A 24,660-nucleotide genomic window follows, 5' to 3' on the forward strand; every position below is an offset into this window, starting at 1 on the left:
TTGGCCCTCTGTGTCAGCAATTCTGTTTCCATGGATTCAATCAGCCTCAGATCGTGTAGAGCTCTAGTATGTATATATTCTTAAAGAATCCAAGTATAAGTGGACCCATACAGTCAAACCAAGTTGTCCAAGGGTCAACTGTATAAATTACAGTATCATTAACTATAAACACCGTTAGACCCTCAGAACTTATTCATCTCATACCTGGAACTTTGTACCTTTTAACCAACAGCTCACCATTTCCTCCAAGCACCTGTCCCCTGGTAACAACAACTCTGCTCTCTGTTCCTATGAGTTCAACTTTTTTAGATTCCACATATAAGTGACATCATACGTTATTTGTCTTTCTCTGTCCGACTTATTTCTCCTCACATAATGCCCTTAAGATTCACCCACATTGTTGCAAATGGCAGGATTTCCTTCTTTCTCATCGCTGAATAATATTCCATCATATATACACACCAAATTTTCTTTATCCATTCATCCACTGACAGACACTTCGGTGGTTTCCATATCTTGGCTATTGTGAATAATGCTGCAATGAACATAGGTATGAAAATATCTCTTTTATATCCTGTTATTATCTTTTATTTTTGAATATATAACAAGAAGTGGGATTGGTAGGTCATATGATACCTATCTTAATTTTTTGAGGAAACTCCATACTGTTTTTGATAGTGATTGTACCAATTTACATTACCACCAACAATGAACAAAGACTCCTTTTTCTCCACATCCTCACCAAAATTTATCTCTTGTCTTTTTGATGACAGCCATTCTAACAGATGTGAAGTGATATTGTGGTTTTGTTTTGCGTTTCCCTAGTGATTAGTGATATCTAGCACCTTTCCATGTACCTGTTGGCCATTTGTACATCTTTGGGAAAATGTCTATTCAGTTCCACTGCCCATTTCTTAATTGGATTTTCTTTTGCTATTGAGTTGTATGACTTTATATATTTTGGATATTATCCTCTTTTCAGATAACTGACTTGTAAATATTTTCTCCCATTTTACAGGTTACCTTTTTATTTTGTTTATTGTTTCTTTTGCTGTGCAGAAGCTTTTTATTTTGGTATACAGTTAGCCCTTGGGTTCCACATCTGCGGATTCCACCAAATATGGATCAAAAAAAATTCTGGAAAAAAAATTATAGAAAGTTCCTAAAAGCTTAACTTGAATTTGCTGCACTGGCAATTATATGCATAACATTTACATTGTATTTACAGCTATTTACATAGAATTTACATTGTATTAGATATTATAAGTTATCTAGAGATAATTTAAAGCATACAGGAGGATGTAGTAGGTTATATGCAAATACTACACCATTAAGGGACTTGAACATCTATAGATTTTGGTATCATGGAGGGTCCTGGAACCAATTCCCCCAAAATACTGAGGGACAACCGTAGTCCCACTTGTGTTTTGTTTTTGTTGCATATGCATATGCTTTAATCATGTCCAAAAAATCATTATTTACAGATCCCATTTTGTGCCCAAATTTTTCTAAAGTTTGAATGAATATCATTTGATACATGCAATAGATACAAATTACACAAATAATAAGATAAAATGAACCACCTACCACTAATTTAAGAACCAGACCATTACTAGAGACTGCCCAAGCTCCCTGTTTGTCCCCCCTTGATTCTTTCCCATTGCTCCACCCCAGAGGTAGCTAATTTCTTTATTGTTTTAATGATCGTTTCTTCATTCCTTTGATTTCTTTTTGAAAAGGAGTTTTACCCCACCAGATATACACATTGGTCTAAACAATACAATGTTTATTTTTTTTCTTGCCTTTGAGCTTTATACAAATGGTATTATATTGTATGTAGTCTTCTGAAACTTGCTTTTTCTCAGTCAACATTGTTTGTAAGATTCATACTTGTTGTGTGTAGCTTCTGTTACTTCCATTGTTTTGAATTACACAATTTACCCATTTTCCTGCTGTGCACATTTGGATTGTTCTCTGGTTTCAGTTTTGTAATTATAAACCTTATTGATTTGAAAAAAATCTATGTGTGCTACTGGATGTTCACTAACTTAATGTGGTGATCATGTGTGTGTGTGTGTGTGTGTGTGTGTGTGTGTATATATGTGTGTGTATATATATGTGTGTATATATATATATATATATATGTATTTGGATCATCCTTGTTGTATACCTGAAACTAATATACTGTTATATGTCACAGTATATTAGTTAGTATATTAGTATTAGTATTAGTATATTAGATATTAGTATTAGTATTAGTATATTAGATATGTATATCTTGATAAAAACCACAGATAGAAAAACAAATCATTGTCAAGACCAATGTCAAGGAGATTTTGCTTATGTTTTCTTCTAGGACTTTTTAGTTTTCAGTTCTTATGTTTTGTTTAAGTCCGTAAACCATTTCAAGTTAATTTTTGTGAGTGGTGTAAGATAGGGTTCCAATTTCATTCTTTTGCATTTGGTTACCTAGTTTTCCCAGCACCATTTATTCAAGAAACTACCATTTCCCCATTGAATATTTTGTCTTCCATGTCAAATATTACTTGACTGTAGTAGTATAGTTTTAAATCAGAAAGTGTGATGCTTCCAGCTTTGTTCTTCTTTTTCAGGATTATTTTACCTATTTGGGGTCTTTTTTAGTTCCGTACAACTTGTGAAAAATGTCATCAGAATTTTGATAGGGATTGCATTGAATCTGCAGATGGCTTTGGGTAGTATTGACGTTTTAACAATATTAATTCTTCCAATCCAAGAACGTGAGATATCTTTTAATTTATTTCTGTCTTCTTTAGATTTTTCATCAAAATCTTATACTTTTCAGTATTTGGATCTTTCACCTCTCTGGTTAAATTGAATGCTAATTATTTTTTTATGTTACTGTAAGTGGGATTGTATTCTTCATTTCTTTTTCAGATCATTTGTTTTTAGTGTATAGAAACACAATTGATTTTTCTTTATTGATTTTCTGTCCTGCCACTTCATTGAATTCATTGATTGGGTCTAACAGGTGTTTTGTGTGTGTGTGTGTGTGTGTGTGTGTGTGTGTGTGTGTGTGTGTGTGTGTTTTGCTAGATTCTTTAGGATTTTCGAGATGTAGCATCTGCAAAAAAAAAAAAAGAGCTTAGTTTTATTAATCTTTTCAATTGTTTTTCTGGTCTCTGCTAATTTTGGGCTTAGTTTGCTCTTCTTGTTCAGTTTTTTGAGTCATAAAATTGGGTTGTTTATTTCAGAACCTATTTTTCTTAATGTGTTTATCACTATAAACTTCTCTCTTTTAAGTGCTTTTGCTGAATCCCATAAGTTCTTAAATATCATGATTGCATTTTTGTTTGTTTCAAGATTTTTTAAATTTTACTTTGATTTCTTCTTTGACCCATTAGCTGTTCAAGAGTGTGTGGTTTAATTTCCACAAATTTGTGGAAATTTCTTCCTGATACTGATTTTTAGTTTCATCTCATTGTGGTAGGAAACGATACTTGGCATGATTTCAGTCCTCTTAAATTTGATAAGTCTTGTTTTGTTGAATGTAATCTTTTGTTGTTTTATTAAATCTGTCAGAATATGGTCAGTTCTGGAGAATGTTCCATGTGTATTTGAGAAGAATATGTATTCTCCTGCTGTTGGATAGAATGTCCTGTATATATCTGTTAGGGGCATTTGGTCTAAAGTGTAGTTCAGGTCCAACTTTTTTTGTTGATTTTCTGTCTGCATGATATATCCATTGCTTAGAGTAAGATATTGAGTCTCCCTACTATCATTATATTGTTTTCTATTTTTCCCTTCAAATCTGTTAGTATCGGCCTAATATATTTAGGTGCTCCAACGTTGGGTGCACATATATTTACAACTGTTGTATCTCTTGATGAATTGACACCCTTATCACCATATAATGACCATCTTGGTCTCATTACCATTTTTGTCTTAAAATCTATTTTGTCTGATATAAGTATAGTTACAGCTGCTGAAAAGTCAGCTGATTGTCCTATGGGAGGACTCTTATATGTAACAACTTGCTTTTTTTCTTGCTGCTTTTAAGATTTTTCTCTTTATATTTAATTTTTACCATTTTAATTATAAGGTGTTTTAATGTGGGTTTCTTTGTGTTCATCTTGTTTGGGATTCTCTGTACTTCCTGGACTTGGATGTCTGTTTCCTTCCCCAGGTTAGGGAAGTTTTCAGCCATTATTTCTTCAAATAGGTTTTCTGTCTCTTTCTGTCTTCTTCTGGGATTCCTATAATGTTAATGTTAGTATATTTGATGTTCTAGGAGTCCCTTAAACTACCCTCATTTTTATGATTTTTTTTTTTAATTTTCTGTTCTGATTGGGTGATTTTCACTACCTTGTTTTTCAGATTGCTGATCCATTCTTCTGCCTCCCGCAATCTGCTGTCAATTTCCCTCTAGTGTATTTTCAAATTTCAATTATTCTATTTTTCAGTCTTCTTTTTCTTTTTTATTTATTCTGTCTTTTTGTTGTTGTTCTCACTGAGTTCATCCTTTCTTCTCCTGAATTCAGTGAGCATTTTTATGACTATTACTTTTAACTCTTTATCTGGTAAATTGCTTATCTCCATTTAGTTTAGTTCTTTCTCTGAGGTTTTGTCTTCTCATTTCATTTGGAAGGTATTCCTTCATCTCCTCATTTTGCCTAACTCTCTGTGTTTGTTTGTACACTCTAGGTATATCAGCTACATATTTAGGTTTTGAAACAGTGTCCTTATGTAAAAGGTGCCCTGTGGGGCCCAGTAGCACCATCACCCTGGTCACCAGAGCCAGGTGCTCTGGGGGTATCCCTTGTGTGGCCTGTGTGTGCCCTCCTGTTGTGGTTGAGCTTCGTTTGCTCTGTGCTCACTGGTGGGTGGGGCTGGTCCCCCTCTACAAGCTCCAGCTGCAACTGCTGTGGGTGTGCTGATGTGTGGGCTGGCCCTCCAGTGTGACTGGTTACAAGGCCCAACCACTACTGTGGAGGGCATGCTGGTGTGTGGGTCTGGTTCCCAGGATGGGGAGCCACTTTGGAGGGACACCAGTTTTAACTAGGGCCACCCGCTGGATGGGTGATGTGGGGTTAGACTGACTAGGTGGTTTGGGTGTGTCTAGTCCTAAAGTGAAATGGTAAGGTGGGGCACATAGCGTTAGTTAAGTTGATAGAGAATGAAAGAAATGCTAACTGCCAGTGCCAGACCTACCAGGTGGAAGAAAAGTAAAAATAGAAAAAATAAATAACAATTAAAAAAAAAAAGGTCCCCACCAGCACTTCCATCCTTGGAGAAAGTTCCACTATCTCCCTTTCCCTCTGACACATGCTCTAAAATTAGTCAATGAATATCCCTCTTATATGACCCAGGTGCTTTTCAAGCTGCTGCCTCCTCACTGGTATTTGGAGAGAGTGAGCTTGTATGTGAGCCCTTTAAGAGTGGAGTCTCAGTGTCTCAGTTTTCCAGAGCACTCTCACTCTCCTGGACATAAGCTCTACTGATTTTCAAAGTCAGACGTTATGGGGATTCATCTTCCCAATGTAGGTCTTCTGGGTTGGGGAGCTCGACATGGGGCTTGAACCCTCACTCCTCAGTTGGTACCTTTGCAGTTGTGTCACTGCACTGGGGGTGTGGGTTCTGATTAGACCGCATCTCTGCCCCACCCATCTCAATGGGCCATTTCCTCATATTCTTAGTTGTAAAAAATCAGTTTTGTCAGTTTTCAGGTGGTTCTCAGAAACAGTGGTTCAATTTTTAGTTGTAAGTTTGGTGTGCCCATGGGAGGAGGTGAGCTCAGGATCCTCCTGCTCTGTCATCTTGATCCCAAGGTCCCTACACATATGATTTAAATGAAAGATATTTTTTTCCTTCCTTATATTTTGCATCCAGAATCTCTACCATAAGAACATCTCTGCTTTGAAAGTAAAACAATCAAACATTAGTAAACGATTAAGAGGTGGATAAGTGTTCTAGCAGCTATGTTATTTGTATTTATTTCTTAGGTCTATAATTTTTTCTAAATACCTATGAGAACCCACATGAGCCTCATCTTCTCTAAAGTATAGTAAAAATAATTGACTTTAAATGCTTATTTTTTCCCTAGTGTTATATAAGCTGTATTATTTACTATTTTTAAGCCCCCAGCCCCACCCACCCCCCACTTCTGGGAAGGAATAGAAAAGTATTTTTTTTAAACACAACAGTGTTTCTATTTCCTTTTAGTCAGGATGAGAAAAAAAGGATTGAAATGGAATTTACTACATTAAACATATTTAGCTTTTAAATTTAAATTGCCCCACTTCTGTCCTTTGTGTCTTTCTTCAAGAGTGAACTGAAGAAAAGAACATATATATTACCTAGAATAACATATCATTGATTGGTTGTGACTTTCTTGATCCTTTTTACAAGACTGTGTTCCTGAAAGAAGGAAAGCTCTCCTTTTCGTAAATCCAGATCAGAGACTGATGGTGTTTCTCAAACTGTGGACAAAGGGAACGTATGTAATCATTAAGGTTAAGCGTTACTTTAATACTGGAAGAAGAAGAAGTAGTGTATGGCTTACATCAAATCCTTGCAAGAACTGGAGTTGAAAATGTCTACCATTTATATGAAAATAATTGTTTAAACTGAAAAGATAACTTTTTAAACTGAAAAACATTCACATATAGTTAATTGCTAATTGTAAATTTTACTACTACCAGAGAGAAGTTGTCAGGGGTTGGAGTGTCACAAAAAATTATTAGGTGCATTATAGAAAAAAAGCAACCTCTAATTTTTTTGGATGTTGAAATGCAGTGTGAGTAATTTTTTAAATCTTATTAGAGGAACAATAATATAGACTCACATAGATCAACAGGTTTGGGTTTCTTAGAGCAACAGTGACCTCATTTATATATATTATATGAACATTAAGGAAGACTGAAGGATTATTTTAACATATCTCAATTGTCCTGTGGAAAACTAGCAAAAGAATGAGAAACTATTTTATGATTTTTTTCAATGATGTTCTAAAGGCTTAATGCTCCATTATTAAAATTTAGCCTAACATAACCTAGAATATGTGGACATTATTAAGTTATTCGTAAGGACCACAAATTATAGAGTCTTGAAAAGTTGCCATTTTTTTTCTCCCAAATGGCTTATTCTTCACCCCTGCATATTTTTAGCCTTGTTTCACATGAAAGTTGTCTTAATAATATCTATTTCAATACAGTCAACTGTTCTTTCTTTTTGACAGAGATCTAAAAGTGTTTAAATACTCTGATGGCATCCTGCCAGGAATTAGCTGCAGGTAGAAAGGTGGAAGGAATCAAAAAGTAAACAAAGGTTCAACCCACTGAGAGAGCTGCTCCAAGCTAGATAATAAAGACAGCAGATTTATATGCTGGTTTTTCTTCAGGGAAAGAATGTTGAACAGTTTCCTGTTGATTGATTCTCTAAATCTTTCCCTTTCATGTTCAGTCTTTCCACAGTCTTTACTACTATTTCTACTGTTCTTTCGAGGAGGGAGTTTGATTCCCAGCAGTGCTAATATTGGTTTCTTCCCAGACAAGAAAGTTTTGAAAATCTTAAAGCCAATGAGATGGAATTTTTACATCATCCATTTATGTGACAAGTTTGTTACTAACTTTGAAAATTATATTACTGAGTTCCATTGTAGTCATCTTGTAGTAGTAGACAATGAAAATGTAGCTTAACAATTCAATTTTTTATAATAAAAAAGATGTATGAGGAATTTTTATGTGGGTTCTCAAGTTTATGCCAAAGAGAAAAGCTCATATGAGGAATTTATGAAAGCCTGGATTCAGCTTTCTTAGACTGACTCTTTTTCCATTTGCTGTGGTATACAGACCAGTGATGAACATAGGAGTATCATGGACAAAAAGATTTGTCTGAGCTTAAAAAGGTAGCTTCTATCACTTTGATTCATATAATCCGTGTTCTTTTCATTCTTTCCAGCTTCCTGGAAAGCCCCTTCCCTACAAATTGAGAACTTTTTCTGTTCATGAAGATGTGAAAATTGCTTGTCAGTTCCAATGGCACTTGCATTCATAAGGCTGTATCTGCTTCAAGGAGACAACTATGGCCTTGGTTTTATAACTCCTTCTTCAATAAGTTTGTGTCGTCCCTGAAGACACCTCACAATTTTTAGTATCCCTTCTCTGAGCTTATGGAAAGCCACTTGAGGAGATGCTCTTGTTTTTGTTAACTAGAGGAAGGACTTGAAGAATAAGATACCAGGGAGAGAGTTGGGTTTAATATTAGTGTTTCATTGCCAATGAATCTACCTCCTAGCCTATGTAGCCATTGAGAAAACTAAGGAGATTACAACAAAAAAAATCAGATAGTATATCTAATTTATATTAATTTTATAATTTTTAACTTTATAATACATTTAAAGTCAATGTGAATATAATGCATTTAAATGCAGATATGTGTGTGTGTGTATATATATATATATATATATATATATATATGTAGAGAGAGAGAGAGAGAGAGAGAGAGAGGGAGAGAGAAAGAGAGAGAGAGAGAGAAAATGGGTACTGGAGATAAAGAAAGGTGTTTCAAAATTAATGTAAGATGCCAACTCATACTAGTGAGCAATACCCACTCTAACCCTCCAGCACCTAACCCGCATAACATAAGAATAGAGTTTGTCAAGAAAGAGAAGCATGGACTTTGTAGGTCTGTGAGAGCTACCAATCTTGACATTTCTTCTATCCACCCTGGTCTCACCTCTATGCTAAGCCAACTACTCCCATGAGGAAAAGCAAGAGTGCATCACTGGAGCTGTGGCAGCCTTTACCCTTGGTTTATGAAGGGCAAAGCAGTTAAGAGTTCCTGTAGGTAACATGGCTTTATTCGGAAATAGCCAGGCTCAAATAATTTTGATGAGATTCTTCTGAAGAAAGTAGCCAGCTGGGGTGAGGGACTCCATAAATCCAGTATACTGCTCTGGAATGAATTGAAAGAATGTGGTCAAGAAGTTTCTGCCAAATACTGCAGTATGTCAGGGAACTCTGAGGCGTAGAAGACCACTGAAGCCTCTGAAAACTCACAGGTTCATCCCAAGGTAATTCAGAATTTGGATTGGATGCCTGCTATGCAGAGAATTATGAACAGCATAAGCTGTATTAGTTATCTTTTGTATTAGTTTTCTATTGCTGCTGTAACAATTACCTCATATTCAGTGGCTTAAAATGACACAAATTTACTATCCTACAGTTATGTAGATCAGAAATCCCTATGAGTCTCACCAGACTAAAATCAAGGTGTCAACAGACTATTCTGGAGGCTCTAGAAGAGAATCTGTCTTCTTGGTCATTCACCCACTGGCATAATTCAGTTCCATTCAGCTATAAGACTGAGGTCTCCGATTCCTTGCCTGTGGTCAGTGGGAGGCAGCCCATATCTCCTAGAGGCCTCTTTTCAGTCTTTTCACATAATACCCTACCTCTCAGAACCAAGAACTGGGCGTAAAATCCTCATGTTGCTGTTTGTTTCTCTGACCTTCTTCCTTCAAAGCATCTCTGATCACAGCTGGGGAAGTTTCTCTACTTTTAAGGACTCACTTGGTTAGACTGGGTCCACTCAGACAATCCAGGATAATCTCATCTCAAAGTCTGTAATCTCAGTCACATCTGCAAAATACCTTTTGTCATGTAAGGCTTATTGTCATAAGTTCTGAGAATTTGTATGTGGACATCTTTGGGAGACCATTATTCTGCTTATCATATACATCTTTTGTTATTTCCCTTCCTCTCAACTAACTCTGGAAGAACCAGAAGATGGAGAGACTTATAGTGAAAATATAAGTACTGCTATTCAGGTACTTCCAGTCCCAAAATCTCAGTTACCTGGCTTGAGGAGGGGAAAATTGTAAATCAAGGTGAGATTGGAGTTTAACTTTGTGCTAGAAAAAGCTTTGCAATACCTTGGACTGGCTAGAAAGCTGTAAGATCTGCCCAAGGTGACATCAAAAAAAGGGAAAGGGTGATTTGAGATAACTGACTGAAAGGCAAAGCTAGAGAAAAAAGTTGTTTCCCATTTATGTATCCACAATGAATTCAACACATTCAATTAACACATTACACATATTTTAATGTTTTTGTTATTGTATTACATTATTAGCAGCATGGCTGTTTAGAAATGGCAGAGAATATATACTCATTTGTAACAGGTTTGTTTTTCCCTTGTGCTGGGGTTGCTATGATGGGGAAAAGAGAATCTTTGCTCTTGTTCAACTGGCAGCTATATTCAATTACATATTTTTATGCAACTTAAAAAAACTTTTCATAAAATATAATCATAATAAACATAAAATATAATCATAATAAAAAACAATATATTTCATAAAATATGATCAAAATTACTTACTTACATATTCCAGGAATTATACAGATATTTTAGAATTATTATCATGTTCAACCTCACACAAATAATTGTTTTATTTTTATTTCTGCTACACATATGAGGAACCCATGTCAAGCAAATTATCTTAAGTCACACAGCCAGTAAATGGCAGAAGGCAACTTGAATCTGCATTCACCTTACTTCAAATTAGGGGTCTTAATAGGTAGAACACTTATTTTTTTCTCTCATGTTTTCATAAATATATGTTTGTGGATTCACAAACAGCAAGAAAAAATTCCATACTCTCCTAAAAGTTTTATGTCAGAGAATTCTGAAAGATGACCTTGTTATTTTACAGAAGTGTGCATATAAGGAAATCTCAACAATTATGCTCTATTTCTAAAATTATAAGATAAGATATAATTTTCAGACATAATGGAGTTTATCAATTTATCAAGGAAGGAAGAATGTAGTAAGGAAATTTTTTGAAATATGTTACAAGCCTCACTTATTTTTTCAGTTTTGTAAGAAATTTTTGGAACAGGGTAATGTTATACTATATGTAAATGGAAGAAGCTAGAAGCAATCTCCAAAACAAGACAGCAGCATTTACACCTCCTGTCACTTTAAAACACCACTAATTATATACAGTAGTTGTAAAAGCATTATGTTTTCAAATGGTTAGCACACTTGAAAATATTTAAAAATTCAACATTAAGCTATATAAGCATACAGAGAGGCTGAACAATTTTTAAAAAGAAGTAAAACATGTATGAGAAATATTGGAAATGAGAAAGGACATGCTACTACATATCTTACAAACTTTTAAAGCAAAATAAGAGAATAAAAAGAGACCAAATCTACACAAAGCACTAAACAATCTGAGTTGTTCAAATCTATTTTAAAAAATGATTCTATAATCAAAAATCTTGAATTGGAAAATCAATAAACAACAAAGCCATTAGACCCATATGGCTTCACTGAGGATTCTATTAAACATTTAAGAAAGAAAATATATCAATACTACAGAAACTCTTTTAAAAATAGAGGACTAAACACTTCTCACCTTATTTTATGAGATTTAACCCAGGATAATAATATCAAAATCTGAGGAAGAAGTTACAAGAACAGAAGATTACATGCAAAAGAAATTTATTATAAAACTAGTTGGAAAAATTCTTAACAAAATATTAGCAAACTGAATACAGCAATATATTAAAAATATAATGCATCACAAACAAATGGGGTTTATCTCAGGAAATCTAGTTGCTTTATTAACATTTGAAATTAAATTAATAAAATTCACTTAATAAAAATAATAAAAATGAAAAATTACATGATCATTTCAATGGTTGAAGAAAAAGCATTTGACAAACTTCAACATCCCATGCATGCTTAAAAAATTCAGACTATTATGAATAGAAAGAAGTGTCTTCCATTTGTTAGCAGGCATATTAAAAAATATTTAGTGTTAATTAATACATCAATGGAAAAGAACACAGAGTTTTGAAACAGAGCTACATGAGTGGTCAATTTATTTTCAGCAAAAGTACCAAGAAGACTGAATGTGTAATGGAAAGTCTTTTCAATAAGTGGTGCTGGAACAAATGGATAAATATATAGCAAAACAGTGAGCCTTGACCCCTATCTCATACCATCCTCAAAAGTTAAATCAAGATGGATTAAAGACTTGAATACAAAAGTTTAAGATTTTAGCTTTAGTAAATACAGGAGAAAGCCTTCACAACTTTGGGGTAAGCAAAGATTTCATAGACAAAACTAACTCTAAATGAATAAGCAGTGCTACATTAGACTTAATTAAATTAAAATTAGATCATGAAAAGATACCACTAAGAACTTGATAAAGGAAAATGTAGATAGGGAGAAAATATTTTCAATACATACAATATGAGAATTTTTTAGAATATATAAAAAATTAATTAAAAGTCAGTAATATAAAGATCTGATGCAAAATGGATATTTGAACTGAAATTTTTATAGTCATTAAAAATATGAAAAGGAACTCAGCAGCATCACTGTCTATAAAATGCAAATTAAAACCATAATGAGATATTATTTTACATCTACTAGCCTGGGTTTAACAATATCAAATATTGTGAAGGATGTATATGGAACTCTCATACTTTACTAGAAACAGTGTAAAATGATACATTTTTGTAAAAATACTTGGAAGTTTTATATAAATTTAAATTCTATCCTGTGACCCAGAAATTTCACTCCTGTGTATTTGCACAAGATAAATAAAAACATGCCTACAGTAATACTTGTACAAAAGTGTTCTTTCCTCATAAGAGCCCCAAACTGTAAATAACCCAAACACCCATCAACATAAGAATGGATATTCAATTTAAATTATAGTCCTACAGTGGTATATTCCTTAGCAATAAAAAGAAAAAGAAACTACTAATAAATACAGCAACATGGATCAATCCTAAAAATATTATTGTTTCAGATTCCACATATAGGTGAGATTATACAGTATTTGTTCTTTGTCTGACTTATTTCACTTAGCATAATGCCCTTGAGTTTCATCCACGTTGTTGCAAATGGCAAGATGTCCTTTTTTTGGCTGGAAAATATTCTATTTTTATACACCATTTTCTTTATTCATTTATCCACTGAAGGATACTTACATTGCTTCTATGTCTTTTCTACTGTAAATAAAGCTGCAGTGAACATGGTGGTGCATTTCAAGTGAGTTTTTTTTTTTCCACTTCCTTCAGATAAATACCCAGATGTAGAATTGTTGGATCATATGGTAGATCTATTTTTAATTTTTGGAGGATCCTCCACCCTGTATTACACAGTGGCTGCACCAATTTGCATTCACACCCATAGTGCACAAGGGCTCTCTTTTCTCCACATCCTCACCAACACTCGCTATTTTTTTTTATCTCACTTACATTGGTGGAAATTTAATTAACAATAAAATTTAGAAAAAGAGGGAATTTTATCTGAGCCAAACTGAGGATTATGACCTATAAAACAAAGCTCTGAGAACTGTTCTACCTGTTAGAAGTAGAAGGCACATTCATACACATATCTGAAGCAAAGGATTGTACATCAAAATGGCAAAATGACATTTTACATAAAGTTCACCAAGGGTAAGCACGTGCCAAGTGAGCAGCAAGGCACCGTGACCCCTTACAGACCTGGGAAAGAACACTGTTCTTTTAGGAAGTTACATTGCTACCATTAAAAGAAAGAAAAAAAAAGATTGATCTTTACGGTTGGGCAGGCACTCCCATCTTTGAAGAGCTCTGGTTAATGTGTAATGCGGATGCACACTGCACATTAGGGAGGGAGGGAGGAGACCCAAACAAACACAGAGAGAGAATTTAATTTTTAGTCTTTTTTTTTGTCCTGTCTTAAAATATAAATTTTATTTCATCATTTATATGTGAAATCTAAAACAACAGCAATAACAACAAAACCCCTGAATTCATAGATACAGAGAACAGATTGGTGGGAGGTGGAGGATGGACAAAGTTGGTGAAGGCAGTCAAACGGTACAAACTTCCAGTCATAAAACAAATAAGTCCTGGGGATATAATATACAGCATAGTGACTATAGTTAATAATTCTGTATTGTATATTTGAAAGTTCCTATGAGAGTAGATCTTAAAAGTTCTCATTACAGGAAAAAAATTGTAACTGTGTAGTGATGGATGTTGACTAAATATATCGTGATGGTCATTTTGTAATATATACAAATATCAAATCATTAGTTGTACATCTGAAACCAGTATAACGTTTTATGTCAGTTGTACCTCAATTAAAAAACATGCTTTTGGCAAAAGAAGCTAGTTAAAAAATGAATTCATGTTTATGGTTGTACTTATATGAAGCTAAAGAACAGACGAAAGATAGCGAATGAAATCAGAGCATTTCATTTCTTATATGATGAGGATTGAACAGAAAGAGGTTTATTTTCAGGAGAAAATGAACCATGTTTAGAAATACAAGGAAAAGGGATGGCAGGAGAGAGGTAGTAAACAATATTCTTCAAACAGAATCGTGACAGTATCAACTCCTACTCCCACAAGCCCCAGACACTGGTAACCGGTATTGGAGATTATATCTAGTAGGGAGCAAAGACGTGGTTTACTTATTGATTTACCTGTTAATTGATTAATTAATTAATTTGTTTGTAAAACTGAACCATAGTAGAGAAAGATATATTGAAACTGATATCATGGGTGACTGTTAGTGTACCAAACCTAGAAAACAACTAGTAGAGACTGAGGCAGAATAAAGGAGTGTTTGAGGACTTTTATCTTCTGGAGGAAATGACATTAATCAATTACCTATGACCTGGTGGGGTTCAAGTGTTGGGAAAAGATAATTAAAAACAAAATCTCTTATAAATAAACTATATTTCAATAAAAATTAAAAAACAACACAGGACAAATAAAAAACCCAGAGTCTCTTCCCAATGCAAAAAACCTCTCCACAAGTGTAAAAGAGGAAAAAAAAGTTTATTATTGAATAAACCTTGAACTAGAATGTAATATGCATCACAGGCAATCACTAAGAGATTGCAAAGACATGAAGAAATCCCACCCTTTTATATAGCCAAGAAGATACTACCCATGACATATATGTCCTCAGGTGAGAGGACTTGACAGTACCATTTGTCACAAATAGTTCATCCTAAATGCTCTTGGTAGTGGAGTGACCGTCTGTGTTCCTGATTGGCTTTATCGACAGGAAAGATGTAGTTTTGCAGCTTGGAGAAAGGCATCTGCAGAAGTTAGGCACCTACTAGCCCAGGTGAACTGGGAGATACAAGCTGTCTCTTTCATGATAACATTTAAAAGAGATAGCTCCCAGTTCCTTGAGAAAGAAAGTCTTGGGTGGTAAAGCTGTTTATTTAGCCTTTTAAAAGTTTACATTCATTTAGCTTTTTAAAAGTTTACATTCATTTCAAAGAGATAAAGAATTTATAATTACAAGCTTTCTAATATAAATGAGTTAAGAAAAGAGAGGGAAAGTGACATTCTTTCCCTTATTTTCAACAAGAAAGCCTTTCATTTTAAGTTTATATTTGACCTTACACAGGCTCCTTTTTTTCTTCTACCCAATTTTTTATTTTTTTAAGTATTACTCGGCAATGCTCTGATTGAAAATTAAGATTTAGCACACAATTATATTTCCCATTGTTTACTCAGTAACTCTTTAAATGCACTTAATATAAGCACTCCAAAATCTTTAACAAGTCCAACAAGACCGCATCTTTGTATCTGCCTGTACTTGCAATCTCATCTCACTGTACTTTCTCCTTATCTCACTAGTTTCAGCCATGTTAATTTAATTAATTTTAATTTTGTAATTCATACAATTTGGCAAGTTATTTCTCTCCCCACCCTTTCTCTAAATAGAATTTCCTTTTCCCTTCTCCCCATCTGGAGAGCTCATATTCATCCTGAAACCTAACTTTCTCTGATTCCAATAACTTGGATCACTCTGCTATACTCTTTCAGGCTACCTTATGTTTTCCTTAATTTATGCTCATTACCCAGAAGAGTTCTTGAGTTATAGTGGGTATTCAATTAATATTTGCTTAATGTCAGTGCTTTTGAATCAAATGGTCATAGTAATTATAACTCTATTCAAAAATCCTAAACCACTAGGTGTTCAAAACCAGAAAAAAAAGAAGAAAATCCATCAGAAACCATTTTAATCATTAACTACTTTGATTTAGCATCTGTCTAAACTTGTCTATAACATCAAAACTTGAATAATTTATCATCTAATAATAAAGGCACATGGAATGTAAGCTATTAATTAAAATTTAATATGGAATTTAAAATGAAATACTTAAGCAGTTAATTGCGTACATCTCATTGGGGATATCAAAATTATTTTAATAGACTTATAGCATCAGTCATTAGATCAATCAGTCTATTCCAATAGCTATTTAAAATTACTTTGCCATTGAGTTTTATTCAGGTAAAATTGTTCAGGTTTTCAAATTTCTCAAAACTCTCCTCAACATTCTGAAACAAATGGAACTTTAAGTAAGGAACAATGGAGTTTCAGTAGCATAAAGCAAAGCTTAGAATGCAGCAAGGATGTGAGAAAAATAATATTCAAATCAATGTGAACTAACAATAACAGGCTCTCCTCCTACCAATGACCAATAAAATGTTTCAGTAAAAAGCCTTGTCATTGAGGAAAGAAATGGACAGAACTCTGAAATGCTAGAAAGAACAAAAATAAAAAGTTAATATGTTTGAATACTTATTATCTGGCAGATAGTGTTATCTAGATAAAGAAACAGGGAGAAAGTTTAATGGTTTTACTCATCCTAATTTGTAGGATGGAATAAAATAGGTCTTTAAATCAAGTTATAAATTAGTTATAAAAATAATCTCAAAGAACCATCCTTTCAAAATATATCCTACTCCCGATTAAGAGATTATCATTTCTGCCCACCAAATATTTTTAATTGTTTTTATTAGGATTATTATTGTTATTATTTTTTTTCAGAACAGTGCTGTAATCTGTTTTATTATATATTTATTATTTTTTTAACATCTTTATTGGAGTATATTATTATATATCTCAGTGATTTTTCTTGTTAATACAGCTGCATAAAATACTAAGAAAGTTACAATTGATTCAACTCCTACAGTGTACTGGAGTGCTTTTTAAGTGTATGTAAATAGATGACAGATAGATAGGTAGAGATAGATCCAGATAGATGGATGGATTTATAAAATCTTTTTCCCATTTAAAAAAATGATGAAATTGAAGTGCAGAAATTTTGAATTAGCATACATATATAGCTAGGAACCAGAAAAAGGTGACTGGAACTCAGAACTCTCTGATTCTCAATTTAGTTTCCCCTCTGCCACACTCCCTACCACACACATGTGCACAGGTAGTAAAACAATCAAAATCACTACTTTTAAAAATACAGCTGCATTATTAATAAAGACCCCTAGGTCTTAGAGTTTTTCTAATATATGATAATATTTTGATTAGAATAAAATATTCACATGACTGCTCATAATATATTTTCAGTGCTCAGAGCACAATCATAATGAGAATAGGGATTTTAAAATTTGATTGCTGATTAAGTTGTGTATTGAAGTGCTTTAATAATTATTCCAGTAACTTTTACTGCTTATTTATTTGCATTTGTTTTCTTCATGTTTAGAAAGATATATTGACTCATTCACCTTCTCATTACATTTGAAAGGTGAATACTAGTTGGAACCCTTGTTATATAACAGAGATCAGAGAAATTAAGTAATTTGCCCAAGGTCACACAGCGCCATGGTGGCAGAGTTAAGGTTAATAAATATCTGTCTAACTCAAAACCTAAAACCCATATTGGCTGTCACCATCCTACATTGTCAATAAATAGCATGGAGTAAAGATCATAAAACTAGTGGCAGTGTTGTTTCCATGGTTATCAAGACCTCCTCTTTCAATTCTTAGACGTTTTGCCATACCAATATCTTTGTAAAATCTTCTCCTTTGCAGGCTTGCTACTTGATGGACTGTTGAATGACATTATCAACAAGTGGGTACTGGTCAAATCTTTAAAAAAAATGTTAAATACTGGTCAGTCAGTGAGCTCTAATCTGTACCAGTTTTGTCAGGTACTGTAGGTTATCTGTCTGACAGCTGTCCCTTGTCATCCCCAAGTGAAATCTCACTTTTTGTTCTGGGAGCCAGTGCATCCAGATCCACAGGATGATTCATAATTTACCTAGTCCAGTCGTGATGATCCTAATCCTTTGTGCAATGTTTGATCAAGGAGCGAGCTGTGAAGTATTTCTCACAATAGAAATACTTACATCCCAGAAAGAAAATGGAATGTGAGAAAAAAAGTCATATGCAGCTATCTTGGAACCATAAAAGTAAACATTTTCATACACTGAGGAAGGCAGAATCGCAAGATGGAAAGAGTTTGTATCCTCAACCCCCTTATCACATACTTGACACCACATACTAGCTTTCTTGTCAAGTTGGTATGCTTTTAGGCAATTTTAGCCAAAAGCATCCTTCAGTGAAACACAAGTTGAACAGGTAGGGAGAGCAAATAAATAAACTATTTTTTTCATTTACAAGGTATCACTAATTAAAATTGTAACTTTTTCCTCAATATTTATTTTTAATTATCTGTTGTTTCTAGGAATACAGAAACCAACAATACTGACAAATCCCTTCCTTTGTAGTTTTACATTCTGGGGGGAGTCAGACAATATACAATTAATAAGTTAAATTTACCCTATGGGGGGAGGGTGATGTAAATAGAGAATTTAGGAGAAGTTTCACTGGAATGATAATACCTGAACAAAGAACTGAAGGAAGTGTGGGAGCAAAATATATAGATATTTGTATGAAGGATATTCAGCCAGCAGGAGTAGCATGTACAAAAGCCATGTGGCATATTCACAGAAAGCAAGGGGTCTAGTATGGATGGAGAAGAGTACCAGGGAAAGTAGTTGGAGATGAGGTCAGAGATGTTGCAGAGAGCAGTGAGGGGGATACACATACCATTTAAAGAAGTTGGTCTTTATTTTGTATAATAAAAAAGCTCACTAGGGGACTGAGCAAAAGAATGATATTTTAATAAGATAATTTTGACTGTGTGGAGAATAGAATGAGCATGGTGAAGGCAGAAGCAGAAATATCAGGTAGGAGGATATTACAGTTGACAAGGGGAGAGATGACTCCTCCAATTATGCATCTAATCCCTGAAGAGATTTGTATGTTCTTATATGTAAATTTTAAGAAGGATTTCTGATAGCATTTGGAGAGGTGAAGGGATCAGCAAAAGTATTTTAGACAAGGAAATACTGAAGAGTCACAGTGGTATGAATAATCATGAGATACTTGAATAAGAAGGAGGAGAATGCTTGGTAAGCTGTGTTTTAGCTCACTCAGACTGCCATAACAAATACCACAGACTGGTGGCTTAAACAGTAGACATTTATTTCTCTCAGTTGGTTCAGAATGCTGGAAGTTCAAGGTCAAAGTGCCAGCAGTTTCAGTGTCTGGTGAGAACCTTCCTTGTGGCTTGCAGATTAATGCTTTCTTCCTGTGTCTTCTTACTATATGGTAGAGAGAGACTTGTGGTCTCTAGTCCTCTTCTTAAAAGGACACTAATCCCATCATGGGTGCCGCATCCTCATGACCTCATATAAACATAATTATCTCCCAAAAACCCCACCTCCAAATACCATAACAGTGGAGGTTAGGGCTTCAACACAGACATATGAATTTTGTGGGGGGTCAAGGAGTACACAATTTCAGTCCATAACAGGCTGTTTTTGAGGAATTATAATGATGCACTATATTCAATAGTAGTTATCTTCACTGTCAGATGTTGCTTAGCCAAGCCTTCTACTTAGTTACTAGACCACCACCTATTTCAAGTTGATTTTTTAATTTATTGAAATGAGTTCCTTTCCTTTACCTTTTTTCTTATCTTGTCCTCACAGCTGACCCCTCACTCCACACCCCCAAAAATGTATAGCCATGTTGAACAGTACACATTAAGAAGATGTTTTACATCAGTGTAACCTGGGGATTATCCAACCTGTGGTTTAAATTTGATGTGTTCCTGTGAACCTGAAGATGAAGAATCTTTAACTTCAAGCTATTATAGTCTGAGGATTGCTGAGCTTCTGATTGAGACATACACTAAGGCTGAAAATTGTTGATAGGCTTTATCCCATGGAACTCTCAAAACGGAATCTCATAGAGGTCCACAAGAGAGACATCAAGTGCTGGGATACAAACAGACCTGCAAAACATGGCAGATATCAGAGCAAATGTATATGGCAGGTGGAAAAAATGTCCTGTTATGCACCCTCAGAAAAAATGGCAGCAGACAGCAGGGATCAGTCATGCCTAGAGCAGGGGCGAAGGCCAGATGGACTGCAGGCAAACCAGAACTTCAGTACTGAAAGCATTTGAGCCCCACACTTTAAATTAATACATAAATTAGAGAATTTTAATTAGAATATCAAATACTTAATCTGAAAAACAAGACAAAAGAGGGCATAAAGGAAAGCTTTCTGATAGTTTAGATGAGACCCAGCCCCAGTTGATTTCATGGATGTACAAATTTTAAAGTAATAGTATGATGTCAGCTCTGAAAATAAAAGTAGTTTTTAGATAGATGACAGAAGAAAGTGCAAGGATTTAATACTATAATCATTTTCAGAGAACTGATTAAAATTGTGGTTATATATTTGTGGTTTGTTATACAGTTTGATGAATAACAACATGATTTTTCAAAATAAAACAATAATAATAAACATTAAAATAGTTGCCTCTTTTGAGGGCATGTTATGTAGCAGGCACTGCAATACAATTCTCTGTATTTTATTTTGTGGAATCAATGCAATAAACCTGAATTCTAGGTACATTATTCAGCTTCCAAGGACAGGAAAGTGAGTTTCAAAGAGGTTAAGTAATTTGTCCAAGGTCACAGAGTCAGTGAGTGGTTTAAACCCAAAACCTCATCTGTGCTCACTAAATCTCCCTGAATCTAACTAATCTGCAATAGAAATGTCTTTGCAATGTCCATGTTCATTGTTTGTTCTAAGCAAAACACATTGTGATAAGAAACCACCAGAGAATATTAGAGGTGGATGGAAGCTTATGAATCAAGGGGAACAGTGGTTCTCACAGAGAAGAGAAAGACGGTGACTTCAGCTTGTGTGATGTGGTGGGAGGAGGTGGCAGGAGATTGTTATAGTCAAACATTTAGGGAGATTTTTAAATTGTAATCACTTTGATAAACTTCTCTAGGTGATTTATGTTAAAGATCCTGAATTACAGGCCACCTATCTGGTCAAAGATTAAGAAATTAATGTCTTGAAAATGTTTCTTGGATCTCTCATAACCCTATAGGATGATTTCTAGAATCAATCCTTTAGCCTTTTATTGTGATGCCCAGAAATCTGCATTGTAACAAACAGGCCAATTTATTCTTATTTGTGGGAAAGCTTATTTGAACACCCCATCTAAAAGTTTTGAAGCATTTGCAAAAGTTTCGCACCTAATTAGTATCTGAAACAGTTAGAATTCCAGTCTCTTCATGAATCAGAGTAATTCAAAAAGCATCATATTTGAAGAAGTTAGGAGAAACCACTGTTTCATCATGTAGGTTGTATGCCCAATACTAATATGCACAAAACAGTGAGTCCATAATAGGTGTCAGCAGAATGAGGCCACATCACATAGGCTGACAGAAGTTAACTGAAATGGAAAATTCCTGAGTACTTAGGTTTCCATGGTTTGAAAATGGAACACACTAAAATTGCAGGCAAGCTGAACTGACTGCATTTTTCTGTGTTGAACTGAGTTTATTGTGGCCTCACGTTACCTTTCATCTAGTTAGAGAAAGAAGGCTTCTTGAAAAAAAGTGAGATCATAGTTTTGAAAGTTGGCAAAGAGTAAGGGATGTTGCTTCTAACATAAGAACTGTGGATCTTAATCTCAGGAAAGTAACCATAAAAAATGTTTCATTAATACAAATACATTACTCCGTATTGGCTGAAAATTAGTGGGATTAGATTTCAAAATAAAAAGAAATCATGTACATTCTTGCTATGTTTGATAATATGATGATCTTCTTTATTATGGTTCTACAATTCAGTATTTCCTGAGTTTATCTTTCCCATGAAAATCATACCTAAGTTACATAAGTACTTTCTCAGAATCTATAATTTTAAAGTATACTTATGCCTGATAGAAAGCATTGTTTTGCTGTCCATTTTAAATGATAATATTATATTCTTCAAATCCTTCAATTTCAGATAAAAGATTTTTCTTACTCTTGTCTAGATTGTTAAATATTCAATATATTATGTGTGTAGTTGTTAGTTTTTCTGTAGGTTACAATATAGAATAGTCTTGAAATTTCAGTCTTCTTAAGGGAAAACTACAAAACCAACTTGTGGTTTTCAGTGCAGTAGATTGTTTTTATAAACTTTTGTTTTGATATCTTGTGGTACAGATGTCCAAGCATCTTGACCAGAGAAAATCTTCCTCATGCCATATGGGTCGTGTTTCTCTCCTCCTCCTCTCCTTCTGCCATAGGCTCCTGGAGTGCCATCCTTCCTTTAAACAGATGAAATGTGTGATCTCCTTCGAGATCGATATTAATGCCATTTTGGCCATTTGTGAAAATGAGATTAGAATTCTAAATGTTCAAAATCCAACAGCGTTTAATGAAAAATTGATAGGAATTATCACGTACCTAGAGCTTAGAAAGGATGGAATCGTATTTGCACATTATTAAAGATCTGAATAATTTAGGTTATTTTTAGATTTGAACTGCTTAGGGGACTTTATAGAAAGCTCAATTTAAACTGCTCAAGAAATGTACTTGCTCGTCCTGATTTCAGCAATCTTATATCACTTAACATTTTTTCATATAATGGAGTGGTTTGGCTGTTACAAAATGAACACATTTTGGACCTCAGATTAATTGTGGGGAAATACTGAAATTTTAAAATAAAATGTATTTAATTCCTCTACTAACTTTAAAACTTGTTTTTGTTAGATGAATGCTTTGCTTTGTTTCTACTTTTTTCCCCAGTTCTCTGGTAAAAATTATTTTTTCTAAGTCTTGTAAGAAGTATAGAATAATAGCACTGTAATTATACATCAATAAACAGTGGAGGTGAAAATGATTTGCTATAATCCAAATGTGCTTTTTATTTTCTCCAACAATCTATTAATTCTAAACATTTTGTTTGTTCACTTTCCTCATGGATAAGTGTGAAAATATTATGTCTCTGTCTTGTGAGGACAACTGGTGGATTATAGGTACACTAGACATATTTGGTATTATAATTTATGAACCATAGATGGTGAGACAAAGAAGTTTGGAGCTAGTAGGATAGTGTATTTTAAAATTAAAGATAAAGAAATATGAACAAAAGAATACAGGAGATATCGTCAAGGAACACAAACCACACAATTTGCCAATCCTCAGCGAAACTAGAAAACATTTTAAACCAAAACGATATTTCCATCTAAAAATTAAAATAAGAGAAGTGGATGAAAAAAACAAACAAAAATTAAAAAAAATTCATGATTTGTGACCACAGGTCGCTAAAATGACCAAGAATCTAAAAATAAAACTGTAGCTTTTATTTTTTTAACCTAGTGAGTGGAATAGGTAATACTAATATATTAAGGAATTTGGGGCTATTACTCTCTATAACAGAATCTGTATCTCCACTCAAGACCCTCATCATCATCTCCTTTGCTCTTTAAATCTCCTAACCTTTTTATTAGCAAGAAGGGCTTCAAGATTATTGAATTTGTAATGGAAACTTCACAAAAGATGATTGCAAGCTGTTAGTCTAATTAAAAACTTTTTTCACAAAAGTCTTGGAATCCAAAGGAATAGTGACTATGTAACTTCAACTCCAAAAATAATATTTTGATATGGTGATTTAAATGCCTGATTTGAAATACTGTATTTATTTTTATTATTAATTTTAAAATTGTTTTAATTATCATGAACTGAAATGGACTGTTTTCTTTTTATGTAAAATCCTGGGAATGTTATTACATGTGTAGATTCACGTAAACATCACCACAGTTAGGTTAGAGAACAGTCCCATCACCTCCAAAAACAATCTTGTGCTTAATACTCACCCACTTCTCCCACCCACAACCCTTGGCAATCACTGACCCGTTTTCAATATCTGTATTTCTAATTTTTTACTTCTTTTAATTTCAAGAATTTAATATAAATGGAATCATATGGTATGCTACCCTTTGAGACCTGCTTGTTTCACTCAGAACAATGTATTTGAGATTCATCCAGATTGTTGCATGTATCAAAAGTGTGTTCACTTTTATTGCTGAATAGTGTTCTGTTTAATTCCATTGTCCATAGTATTCCATTTATTTATTCACTGGCCTCTTGTAAGTTATTTGAGTTGTTTCCAGTTTTCAGCGATATGAACATGCTACATATCTTCATGTAAGGGTTTTTTTTTTGTGTGGAAATAAGTTTACTTTTTGGAAAATACTGAGCAGTGGGATTGCATGGTCATACCCTAAGTGGATGTTTAACTTTATAAAGAAACACCAAGACTATTTTCCATAGCATCTGTGAAATTCTGCATTGTGACTAACAGTGAGAGTTCAAGTTGTTCCACATCCTCACTAGTGTGTAGTATTTTCAGCATTATTTTTATTTTAGCTACTCTACTAGTCTGTGGCTTACCTTTTTCATTTGTTCAACAGTATCTTCCATAAAGGAAACATTTTTAGTTTTGATGTAGTCTGATTTATCCATCTCTTAAAAATGGA

The sequence above is a fragment of the Stenella coeruleoalba genome (genome assembly GCF_951394435.1).
Source record: "Stenella coeruleoalba genome assembly, chromosome: 3".
NCBI lineage: Eukaryota > Metazoa > Chordata > Mammalia > Artiodactyla > Delphinidae > Stenella > Stenella coeruleoalba.